Source organism: Chiroxiphia lanceolata, chromosome 3, assembly GCF_009829145.1.
Source record: "Chiroxiphia lanceolata isolate bChiLan1 chromosome 3, bChiLan1.pri, whole genome shotgun sequence".
NCBI classification, from domain to species: domain Eukaryota; kingdom Metazoa; phylum Chordata; class Aves; order Passeriformes; family Pipridae; genus Chiroxiphia; species Chiroxiphia lanceolata.
The window spans coordinates 100,966,233-100,979,648 of record NC_045639.1 but is presented as its reverse complement, the minus strand read 5'-3'; positions in this window follow the sequence as shown (position 1 = coordinate 100,979,648).

Here is a 13,416-nt window from a genome sequence, read left to right as displayed (position 1 = left end):
GGCTTCTTAATTTCCTGCCTTATCACTCGGCTTGTTTTCACTTCATTAGCAATAGTCTTGTGTTCCTTATTCCCTTTCACAGCTCTACAGGTCTCTTGGATCTGGAGATGGGATTCACCTCCTTGACTTACAGCGTGTGTCTGATTGATGTCTACATCTAAGCCTGTCTTTCAAGACTCAGTTTACAGATAATTTAGAAAATCGTTGCTTCTGTGATGACTTATTTCTACCTAATACAGAATTCTAAAAGCCTAACTCTACCCTTGATACTCTCTTGATTTCTGAGTCCAGCAGTCCTTAGCCCAGCCAGCATATGGTTTAACTAGACATCCAGGTCTTGATATGGATGGCCCATGTCAGGGCTGGTTCTCAGACTTTCTTGGTAATTTTACACCTTTTTTTTTTTTTTTTGTGATGACATATCTGGCAGCATTGAGAAAAATGAGCAGTTACTAATATACTTTCACCAATAAGTCTTTCTGGCTGTGGTCTTGTGAAGTACTGGGGATTTACAATCCGCAGTGTGTAACCTCTAGGCTAGATGCTCATAGTTGTAAGCTTTGTGCATTTCTGCACCATCGTTCAGCCTGTTGTTAATCTTCAGCCTGTGGTAATCTTTGCTAGCAGGACTGGGTATTCTTTGGGGCATAGATGTGAGTTCCCAAATCTTCATTTGCGAAGCCTAGCCATGAGATGTGAGATAGTGAGGGAGGTTGCTTTCTGTGGAAGTTGTACCTCAGTTGTTGTAGAAGGTACACAAAGTTTCTGAAAGAAGCAAGACGCTCTCTTAAAACAGCTGAATTCTGCTGTGGAGGGCTTAACTGAATCCATGCCTCTGCAACGAAGTTTTTTTTTGTGAGGTGATGTGTAGCAAGGGATGATGGACAAGTCATTTAAAGCAGACATTTGTCAGGAGACTGTTTACCACATGAGAAGTCAATGAGAATTTTTCTTAAATACGTAAAATGTGATGAAAATGCCACTCTGAAGTAACAGGTCCCATCGATCACAAATTTTGCAGTCAGAACCAGTACATTTTCTGGACAGATGCTTCACAAATGACCATTGGTTTAAAGATAACAGCTTATAATTATTTCTTTTTTTTTCCTGAAAAGAGAACCTTTTAATGGTAGGACAGAGTATAGTCTAGTAAGTGTGGGAAGAGATTCTGGGATGGCAGAAGCAATAATTGTAACAAGGAGCATTCTAGTGTCCTTTTCAGTAAGCTTTTCATGGCCCATAGAGTGATTCCAGCTCCTGCTCTCCATTTGGGAACTCCCAAAGTAGTGCAGTGCCAGTAATGTGACCACCAAGGATCAGTCTCAAAAAGTACCAGTCACAGCTGGATGAAGATTTGGAACAGCAACAAGGAAGTCTAAGGATTAAAGAGGGGAACAGGAGAGAGGGAGAATTCAAGTTTCAGATCTCTGTTCATCAGTTTGGGTTTCTTTCGTTTGAAATGACAGGCTAAAATAAGCAACACTATCCAGAAAGTGAATGCTTCTGAAGAAGCTTCCTGTATTTCTGTCTCCTGTTAGGGCAACTTGTGAGGTTAACTGTGGTGATTTTAGCCCTAGCTAAATAAATTTCCTAGCTTATGAAAGACATAGGTTCACAGTTGATCCAGTGAAATCCTTATAACCCTCACAGAAGAGAGACACACTAGAAGTGGTCATTTGGGACATTCATCTTAGCATGGAAATTCTAAGTTGCGATCTGACCTGGGAAGAATGAGATATGAAGCCTTGTTTTTTGACAGACCTTGTAAGCATCAGGCCATTTCTTTGAGAATTTCCTGAGAAAATGTTCAGGAGAATAACCTTGGTTTTCTTCTGAAGCATGATTGTATTATTTTCTTTTTTTTTTATGCGAGCTTCTGCTTTGTTTTCAGTAGTGTTTTTATAGATTCTATCAAGGGAAAAAAGTGTCATGGGAAAGTTTTAAGTAATTTTTTATTGACTGGGTGGTTTTTGTTGTAATGCAGATGCTTCTTTTTAAACCTGGTAAAGGCATTGCCATCTGGGGACATGCTGCTCTCTGCTCTGTGCTGAGAGCAGCAACATACCTTGAAGAATTGTTTTAAGAAGCAATCTGGAGTGTGCCAATTTCTCTTTTCTGCTATTTTGGTAGTGTTTTGTGGAGTTAAGCACATGTATATAAGCTGCAAATGTACATTCCTGTATAGAATAAGCAGGCTGTCTGTGTGGATCAGCTGTTATGGGGGTGGCTGTGGGTAAGACATGAAACAGGCTGTGGAAACTCCTTTGATGGAGACTCAGTAGTCTTGATGCTTTACACATATGGGGCCTGATGCAAATCCGGTGAAACCCAGGAAGACTCTCCCTGTCAGTTCACAGCTTTGGATCCAGCTTCAGGTGTGTTTGTGAATGTGTGTGAAGGATGTGGCTGTTTTTTGGCTAGTATAACAGGTGCCTGTGAGAGCAGAGAGGGAATTTGTTTCACTGCTCTGAGTTGGCAAGTGAATTTTATCTAAAGCTTTACACTTGCACATAGCCAGCCTGCTCACGTTCTAAATAGATTCTGCCCTCAGACTGTAAAGAACAAGATAATAACATTATGTTATGTACTTGAGAGATAAATTATTTTAAAAGTCTGAAATTAGCAGATGAGGAGGAATTTATTTGCCAAATACATTTTAGAAGCAGCTTGGGAAACCTGTCAGAGCTCATCTTTAACTGCTTAACTAGTGGCTGTTGAACTTAATAGCTCTGAAGTATACTTACAGTATGGGGGAGACCAAAACAAAATCCCAGGATGTGTGAGATTTTCTTCTAGACAACAAAAACCACCATCAATTCACCAACCAGATAGTTAAAGAAGAAAACTTGCACCTAAAACCACTAACCTCACATAACATCCCCTGTACTCCAGGCAAAAAAACCCCTTGCTCTTTTTTTGGACTCTTTATCCATTCTTTCCAGCTCTATTAACTTAGTGCATAGTTGAATATGACCTTTGCTCTGCTAGCAATGCTGGCCTGTACCGTGCATTAGTCCTTTTACCACACAGATACCTTCATGTTTTCCTGTATCCTGTCCTGCATGTGTGGAACAAAGGTCTGGAAAATTCTTTCCAGTCATTCTCCTTCAAATCACTCCTTAAGATGCACTTCACCCTTGATGCCTGTGGGGTGTTGCTGATAATAGCTGGGCAGAGTAAAAGTTAAATTGTTTTCTAGGCAGCCTGTGTGAAAACATGCTCGTGTCATTTCTGCTGCAGATCTGCTGTCAACCCCTTTCCTGCTGGGGAGGACAAGGCCATGATGCTGTTTTAGTAATCACCAGCTGTCATTGGAAGCTGACATAGACAGGAGCAGCTCTTGGCTCTGCTGGTTGTTACCTTCCCTCTCCTTCACTCACAACTCTACCAGTTCGCTTTTAGCCACCATGCTGCTTTCATCCTTCCTGACTCTTGCATATCTGTGAATTCAGCTCCCATGACTGGCTGAGGGACTGACGCAGAGTCCACCCTTTCAGACTGTGTGAGCGCATTTTGGCTTCAAGCATCAAAGGTCTGTTTGGGGGGGTGGCTTTCTTACATATGGAGCCACAGATCTTAACCTTTCAGCATGGCAGAAAGGCTTCCCTCCCAGTTGTTATTACTTGCCCAACTTCGTATGGAAGGGGCAGGCATCCTAGCTAATCAGAGCTTCAGACAGGCAATTCTTCAGATTGTTTTAGGGTTTTTAATTAATACTGTAAGCTCCAGCATCGTATGGCAGAGAGCCAGTATCAGTCATCTGACAATAGCCTTCACCATCCATCAACAAAAAGGGAATTCCTCAGCGTATGCTCCGAAGCCTTCTGAAATGGGTGAGATTGCAGTTTGCAAAGCATCCTGCAACATTCAGCCTTGCAGGTCTGCTGATTTTTAAATTATATAAACAAAACCCTGTAAAATCCACATAGCTCAAAGACAGTTACTTCTGTTTATACTGTCCAGATCACAGATGCTGAGCGTGAATGCATGAACAGTCCTTTTGTATGGTGTTTGACACTTTCTGTGGCTGTCTGCACTGTTTTTTAATATACAGAATCCCTGATTCTCCACTGCCTTGCACCCTGTCTATTCATTCTCACCCCTGTGAAGTGAGGGTAAAACACTATCAAAACAAAATGGTACCATTTTGCATGTTTTCCACTCAGTTTTTTCAGGTGTAAATAACGACAGAAAGAATGGGGCAGAGCAGAACCTGACCCGCAGTCTGTCTCTCAGTGCGTAAGGGGTCTTGAAGTGGGGGGATGACAGAACAAACACAAGCTGTTACCTTGCCATTTTTGCTAATGTTTTAAAACCAGGCAGCTTGCGAGGATGACAGATGCAAAAGTCAGGCAGTACTTTGTTCCTGTAATCCTCACGTGATGTGTTCTCCTAGAGCAATAGAAGTGTTACCCGTGGTGTGGATAGGTGCTTATGATAGCTGGTATGGAGCAGAGTTATCAGTGAGAGTCATCTGTCTAAATTGTTCTGTTGCTTCACTTAGTACCAGAGAAAGGAAAATCCTTTGTATTTTCTGCTGTTTGTTACATTACCTTGGCTATTGTAAACGCTGGTAACGGAGAATGAGCTCTTCAAGCTGTGCTAAGCTTGCTGCTTTGCCTCCTGGGTCCTGGACGTGAACAGCACTCAAGTTTTTTTAATTTTTTTAATTTTGTTGTCATTATAGCAACGGAAGACTATACTCATCCTAACTGACTTTCCATCCTCTAATACTTCCTGATACAGCTCTGCAAGTGAGCACCCAAGCCTTACTCTGAGAAATGGTAGCTCTTTTTTCTTCCCATCTTTCTCTTTGCACAAAGCCCAGCTCTGACACCTTCCTTACTTTCCTGAACAGCACTTTAGACCGTCTTAACCCCAGTGCCTGTTTCTACCAGGACACAGAATTTAAGTTTATTTATGATTTGTTGATAAGATATCGCTATTACCCCTTGTGGTGTAATGCATTTTACCATTAATGTAAGAAAAACAATGTTGTACTGCACAAAAAAATTCCACCCTCCCTTAATAAAGACACCAAATAATTAAAAAATCTATATAGATAAATACTGGTAAGATCTGAATTGAACAAGTGTTGCATAAACTGTTGTAGTAGATAGGAATAATGGGCAGAAGTTAAAGTCCCTTTTGAAATCAGAACAGTAAATATTTTTGCTTATCGTCAATTGAAATCTCAGCCTTACCATTGCATTAACATTTCCACTCATTTTTAGAAGCTGTGAATTTTCATGACTCATTTGAGTGCTCTGTAACTATTTGTATGCAAATGTGACTCAAACATTCACACTCACATGCTTCACCCTCCCATTGGAGTTCGTGCACAAAAGGGGTGGTAGTGTTCCTTCTCCTTACAAACCTTACTTTTCCTAAACAGACTTATGCCTCACATTTATGATAACATTTGAAGAAACACTTCTTCCTATAATTTCAGAGTTACTTTAAAATTGAAGGACTCAAAAAGAGCAATAAAAAGCACTTTGTATCCAAAGCATTTTTGTTAAAATGTTGTATTCTTACACCTAAATATGAGAGGTTTGAGGAGGAGCATATGTTTACTTCTAACTTTCAGAAAAAAAATGCAAGTTCAGGCCTGAGAACAAGCATGAGAAAGTTCAGCTGGAAAGGTAATGTATCCATCAACGTATGCAAAGACTTAGAATGAAATTGCCATCTCAACCATGACTAGAACAAACACAGCTGATGAATAAATGTATATTGACTAGAATAAATACAAAGTGTAATGCCAGATGTGGACAATGCAGAATGCAGAAAGGCAGTAAACTGAGTAAACATCAAATTAAGGATTAGCCTTAGTTGTGAGGAATCAATTCCAATGAGAAACAGAACTGGGGACCTCTTTTGTCTAAAAACAGTTGAGGTACCTTTCTAACTAGAAGAGAAGCTGACTGATCTGTCACTGCTTTCCCATTTGAGGCTCACCAGCGATGACCTGCTGCATATAACACAGTTCAAAGGCTGCCTATGCTTCTGAATATCTCTGATAGGGCTGTAGGCTTTACAGCCCAGCAAATTCAGTTTGCAGTTTTTGTCTGCTTTTCCAGAATGCACCTTTCTGTTCTCTGTAGATATCCATAAGACCTTCTGTAGTAATACCTCTTGCAATGCAATCACACAGGGCATCTCTTGTCAGTGGTAGCAAGTATATTTTTATATTTCAGTCTCACGAAGTCCAAATGACTATAATGGAGTCTTCCAGAGTTACTTGTTCAGAAGCAGTATTTTTGGAATTCAGACGAGACACTTCACAGAATCACAGAATGGGTCAGGTTGGAGGGGACCACAGTGGATCATCTAGTCCAACCCCCCTGCTTAAGCAGAGTTGTCGTAGAGTACGTTGCATAGGTTTGCGTCCAGATGAGGGAGACTCCACAACCTCTCTGGACAATCTGTTCCAGTGCACAGTCACCTGCACAGTAAAGTTCTTCCTCATGTTCAAGTGGAACTTCCTGTGCATCAGTTTCTGCCCATTGCCTTGTGTCCTAGTGGTTGGCATCACCAAGAAGAGCCTGGCTCCATCTTATTGGCATCCCCTCTTTAGATATTTATACACATTAATGAGATCCCCTCTCAGTCATCTCTTGAGGCTGAAACTTCAGATGTGTTGACCCCTTGTGTTTGTGTCGTTCTTGAAGTGTTTAGGCTCTCCAGATTATATTAAATATATATTTCCAGTCCATTTTTCTAATAAGATAACCCTTGAAAATATAAAACAATTATGAAAGTTGGTTGTGCATTAGGAATTCACCCCCCTCAAATCCACGAAAACTATGGTTACCCTTTTGCTGTCTCTCAGAGGTCTGCTGGTCCCATGAGACTTTAAAGAGATGTGCCCTAAAATCTTCTTGTATATTTTTGTGCAACTTTATTCTAAGTAAGTGTGGGATTAATCTCACAGATTAAGACAGCAAAGCTCTGATTCTTGGTTTAGTTGCCCACATGTAGGAGTCTATTTGAACTGCTGAAGTCTTCCATCTGAACTCCAGCTGCTGCTCTGTATTGGAAAGAAGTCCCATAGGTGGTATACCATCCTTGCCAGGCCCACATGGATTTTGTGGACATCCAATTGCACCTCAAATGGCACCAACTGTAGTCAGTGAACATCTCATCGGTCTCCAGGGAGTGTCTAACCAGTTGCCCAAATGTGCATGTCTGCATTTGAGTCAGTTGCATGGCTCTGTAGTCTTTGGCCGCTAACTTACAAATTGACACCTACAGATAGATGCTAAAATTGTTTCTCTTATCCCAGGACCTAGTTTCCACCCTATATGTAATTTTTTTGCTATACTATGCCTTTCTGGAATGGCCTACACACCCAGCACAGGGAGACAGGCCAATGCATACCCAACTGTTCACCCACTCCAGTGCCTTGTGACACCCTGCTGGTTCTCAGATGCTTTGCTTATTTGAAACTTTTTGTCTGTTTATCTGCTTCTGGTGTTGCTGCCATTAGTAAGCAACCCTGGCATGGGTACCCTGGCTCTGCTTTGGCTGCAGTTAATGTGGCTAAATCAGCTAAATGCGAGTGAACTCAAGTGTCTTGTTGTTAACACACCTCTGACTGAGCTGCACGATCAGTTAGTGACTAACTAAAGTTTGTAAGTTGATGTGAAATTAAGCAAGCTGCAAAAGCTGTAAACAAACTGTAAAGAAAAGGAAGTAGGAACTTGGTACCTGGTCCAGCTGTGAGTTCCAGACTGATGCATAACCTACCAACGTGAAGTTCACTGCAGGATCGAGTCTTATGAAGGTTGCACTCCCTCTTCTTTTAATGACAGCATCATTAGTAGTGCAGGTATATAGATCTCTTAAATTAATAGTGCACCAGATTGTTCCTGCTGCACTTAACAAGCAGTTCAATATAACAGCCATGAGCTAAAATATTCGCAAGTTTGTGTGAACTTCAAAGCAAACTTCGCTTCTTTCTGAAGACTCTATACAAACAACTGAGCACTTTTTCTCCCACCTCATCTTTAAAGAAATTACAAAAGAATATATACAGCAGGCCTGAAATTCCTGCCAGTCCTTCATCTTGATTGTCTTGGCATGTTGGTAAGGAATCTGGATGCTGAAATTTACTGTTAATGAGTACCTTATTTTATGGATGTGTTCTTTTTCTGTGCACTAATGCTTATCTGAACTGTTTGTGCTCTTATGGAGGGCCAAAAAAGACACCTAGAAGATAGATGCTGAAGTAACCAGTGAACTATTTTACTATTTTGGGGTTTTTTTTTTAGTTTGGGAGGTGTCAGTGTTCATTAATTGAACAGAATTTCTGTATTGATTTAGGTATCTCTTGTTTATAATTCTACAAATTATCTACAATCTTCGTTTCAAGCATCTCCTGTGGCTTGTGATGGATTAAATGTAGAGGCAGCAGTTATTAGGGAGCTGTTGGTCATGCAAACCAAAGTGGCAGGTCGATTGGAAACAATGATGTAGATGAAGTGTACCTAAACACAAACGTCAAGTGGAAAACAAGACTGTAAAGAAGTGGCAAGGACAGCAAAAATTCTAGAATGACACAGATGAGGGGAAGCTAAAAACACCTTAGAAATGAAAAAAACCAAACCCCACCAGCAGTAGGCTGGAAGGATTGAAAAAAGTGAGATAAAAATTAGAAATACTGTACACTTACTGCTAATTTCCAAGAATCCCTAAGCGATTATTGTTGGAAGCTGAACTAAAAGCAAGGGAGATGAAAAGTCAAAGGACCGTTTGAGGGGAGAGTAAAAGAACATGTTTGCCCTTTGAAAGAAAACAGCAAAAATTTCTGCTGGGTTCATCAGAACAGAGTTGAACTCTGTGATCTATGGGGGGGGAAAAAAATCAGTGCTTTTATCATGTTGTGGTCCTAGATTTACACATGTGATTGAGTGTTTATACTTAGGAAAATTTTGAGGACTGAAGACCCTGCAATGTCTTTCCTCATTCCTTCACTGAAAACAGCAGCATAGTCTTCTCCATACTCTGTGCTTTTGTGCCTCAACCCCCAGCTACTTCTGTCTCGAAAAATTTTCTAGCCTCTATGTCTGCTACCTCATGCTCTCCTAGAATCATGGAATGGCGTGGATTGGAATGGACCTTAAAGATCACCTAGTTCAAACCCCCCTGTTGTGGGCAGGGACACCTTTCACTAGATCAGATTGCCCCGAGCCCTACCCAGCCTCGCCTTGAACACTTCTAGAGATGGGACATCCACAACTTCTCTGGGCAACCTGTTGCAGTACTTTGCCACTCTCACAGACTTCTTCTCTGAGGCTTCACTTGTATCTGTGATTGCCCTGACCCAGGTGAAGCACCTTGCACTTGGACTTGTTGAACTTCATGAGTTTCTTGTGGGCCCACTTCTCAAGTTTGTCCAGGTTCCTCTGGATGACTTCCTATTCTTCAGGTGTGTCAACTGCACTGCTCAGCTTTGTGTCGTCTGCAAACTTGCTGAGGGTGCACTTGATCCCACTGTCTATGTAATTGATGAAGATATTGAAGAACACTGGTCCCAAGACATAGCCCTGAGAGACACCACTCGTCACCAGCCTCCACCTTGACATAGAGCCACTGACCACAACTTTCTGGCTGCATCCATCCAGCTAATTCCTTAACCACTAAATAGTCCATCCATCAAATCCATGTCTCTCCAATTTGCAGATAAAGGTGTTGTGTCCAGGTGTCCTTTGTTAGTCCTGTCCTTGATTTTTACCCACAGGCTCTCAACCTGTGCATGGCTGTTATTGAGAAGCAGTTCTTCACAATCTATCCCTTCCCTAACATGGACCACAATACCCCTGCCCCTCCCTCGCAGCCTGTCTCTTCTGAAAGGCTTGTACCCCTCAACTGCAGTGCTTCAGTCATGTAACTCGTCCCACCATGTTTCTGTGGTAGCAATTAGGTTGTATCTTTCTAGTTGCACCACGTTTTCCAACTCCTGCTTGTTACCCAGGCTGTGTACATGGGTGTAGATGCACTTCAGCTGGGCTGTTGACCTCTTCATTTCTTGGGAGGAGCCCTCTCATTCTTTTGGGATGATTTGCGGGTGTTTCCCTTCTGTTCCCTAAAGTGCTGTTGTTTTCGGATTCCTTACTGCCACTCAGTAGAGCATCTCCTTCCCCTGCCAAATCTGGTTTAAAGCCCTGCTAATAAGTCCCACCAGTTTTCTCCCCAAAACACTCATACTGCACTTGGTCAGATGTGCCCCATCTGCCATTGACATCACTCTGTTGAAGGCACATTCTAAATCACAGAACCTGAAACCCTGACCATGGCACCAGTCTCGTAGCCAGTCATTCACTCTATCCACTTCTTTCGCTCTGCCTGGGTCCCAGTCCCCTGTGCTCCAGATCCTTTCAACATCTTTCCGAGGGACATGAAGTCCCTTCTGATATTTCGGAATCTCTTTGTTGCAGCTTCAGTCGATTCTACATGAAAAGTGTAGGAGCAGATGTTAGTCCTCAACTTTTACCAGGCTTGGTGGCCTCTGTGACATCTCAAACATGGGCCCCTGGGTTGGCAGCAAACCTCTAGGTTAAGGCAACCCCTCTTCTGAGGGGCTAAGCTGTTCTTCATGTTGGAGATTTTTTCCCAGCTCATTAGGAAAACTGGAATTAAATTATTATCTTGCTGCATCAAATCCCTGAGTGGATGTGAAGTAGATGCCATTTCACCCAGGGTGGGATGCGTTGAGCAAGGCTATAAAGGATTCTGCCTTCCTTTACAAACTCCTGTGGTTCTTATTCCAATCAAAATTGTGTTTTTGTTTGCTTTCATTCATTACAACTCTAATAAGTGTAATTGAGGAGCAAAGTGTGTCTAACTCCTGGGAGAGGAGGAAGGGAAATTTTTTCCTGTCTCGCATAGTGTCACTAAATCAAACAGCCCATAGCCATACAGAAATTGCAGTGGAAAGCATTGTTACTTACAGGAGTGCAAGAAGGAGCTGGAATACAGGTTTTCACCTGCAAGTATAGGTCTTCTTTTCTAAGGAGGCAGATTTACCTCTTTAGTTCCTCCTTATCTTCTGGCTATTAGAGTAATAGAGAGGAGGACTGAGCAGCTCTGGCCAAGGCATGAACACCATTATGACGAGGTGCTAGTGTCCCATCTCAAACCATCAGCATTACCTTTGGCATACATCTCCACGAGTTTGTAAGGTGAGGGCAGACAGGAAGATACTACGTCGCAATCTCAGAATATTAGGTGTAGTCATTTTGTAAATACATTGTGGGAGCTGTTCAGAAATGTGAATGTTTGTATACTGAGTTAAAAGGCTTTCAAGCACGATTGCACTGTTCTTCATAGCAGCCTCTAGGAAGAAGCAAGCAGGGGAGATAATAGATAAGCAATCCCTTTGCAAATATTGTGGAGGCAGTTGCAACACAATGCCATACATCCACGCCCCAGGCTGCATTTAAACAGCTATTCCTGAATAAAGAGGTCTAAAGTGCATTGAATAGTTAAAAAGCTCTTTCCAGGAAAGGATGAGATCAGTTGTCAGTAAGTGTCCCAGACACAGAGAATGGCCAACTTCTTTAACATTTGCCCTCAGAGACTCGGAGCAAGTGCATCTTCCTAACTCTCACTGAGGATTTATGTCCCTTCCCCCCTGCCCTACACTGCTCTCCAGGGGGCCAGTCAACATCTCAGCTCTCTGCTATGCAGGACAACTTGGCTTTAACCAACTTGGAAACTCTGCTGCCTGGAAAGGAGGAGACTGTGCTGTGGAGAAAGTATGTGTGATTTCTTGATAACATTTCCTCTTCATAACTGCCTGATGCCAAAGGGCCCCAGAAACCTGTGGTAGAAACCATCCTTTTGGTGTGCAAGGTTGCCGCAGCGGGATTTACTAACCAGGACTTGAAACTCTCCTGGGCTTTGCTCTCAGTTCCACATTTTTGCCACAGTTGTTGCATTAAGGCCCAGTATCACTTCACAAGATGGGGTCCTGTCTGAATTCAGAGGGACCAGAGAGGTAGCATGGTATTTGTCTTTGCTCTGTATGTCCTGCTCGAGCAGTTAGCGTGTTGTTAGGTGGTAGAAACGTTAGTTAACTTGAAAGCCAAAGTGCGGACAAATGGAGTGGGCTGACTCTGACTCAGCAGCTGATTTTCATGGGTAGGTAAAACAAATTTATTGTGTGAAGGGTATTCTTTTGCATAATCTACTATAAAAGTTCCATATGTTTTTTCTTTGCAGTGTTTCTTTGCAGATGTTTTTTATTCTTGCATTTCTTTCTATTTTTATACAAGCAAAACGGTTTTTTTCCTGTATTTCCATGAGTATTTTAAGGAGATGTTGTTCATGTTGATCAAGTGCTACTTTACTCTTCATGGGGCTGTTGTCATTTATCCCAGGGCATCCCTGGGTAGTGTTTCTGAGTTACTGTGCTAGTAGAGCTGTCACTGGATCTTACAGCTGTCTATCCCTCCAGAATGATAAGTCTAAAAGGAATATCTTCACATGTGGACATTTGTATCCTTAAACATGATAGATTTAAAGATCTCAGGATTAAAGACATATATTTTTGGCAGGTCCCACTAATTATGAGTTAATTCACCCATGAGCAGCATAAGTGTCCTACCAGTATTTTTTGTTGCTCCTTTTCCAAAGGAGTAACATATATCTCAAAAATCATGACAGTGTACCTTACTGCACTAAGCACAGACAATAATACTTTAGCCCAGGAAATAATTCAGCACACATGCTGTCAGTGACTATAGTGGTTCCGGTCTTAGCCAGTTGGAGCTCCCCCATAAGACAACCATTAATTGTCACACAGTAATAAAGTGTGTCTTCTGATACTGGAGACACTATGAAATATTTATGTTAGATGAGAATAAGAAATCTCTCAGTTTCTGCTTCAAAGCAGTTCTTGATTCTCTATGACTTGGTCTTGTGCTCCATCTGCCTTTAGATGGCTTTACTTTGAATAGCAGATCTATGGTTGATGCTGGTTTTGGCCGAGTCTTGCAGTCACTGGCAAAGTAGAATGAACACTGAGCTCTAGGATCTGGGTGGTGGTGGAGTGACATCTCAGGATGTAAAAGATGATGCTGTTTGGGTGAGACCAATGTTCAGCTGCCCAGGTGTTCTGTCTCCAAAAACAGAAACAGATGTTGTTTAGGGAGACCTTACTAGCCTGGCCACTTTCTACAGTTCATTCCCCTTGACTTCCCTCCCACATCTGGAGCAGTTGCATTAGAGACGTTAGTGTAGCCCTGCTTAGCCCTTTTAGCATCTGCTTATGGACTCTTAGTCCATCAAATTATCTCATTTTTTTATGATCCTACAGCTGCAGTTTCCCTCCTCAGCCTTCTGCATCAGCAGGTTCCACAAGTTCACTAGGTGCTTTGTGAGGAAGTACTCTTTTAAACTGATCTCTTC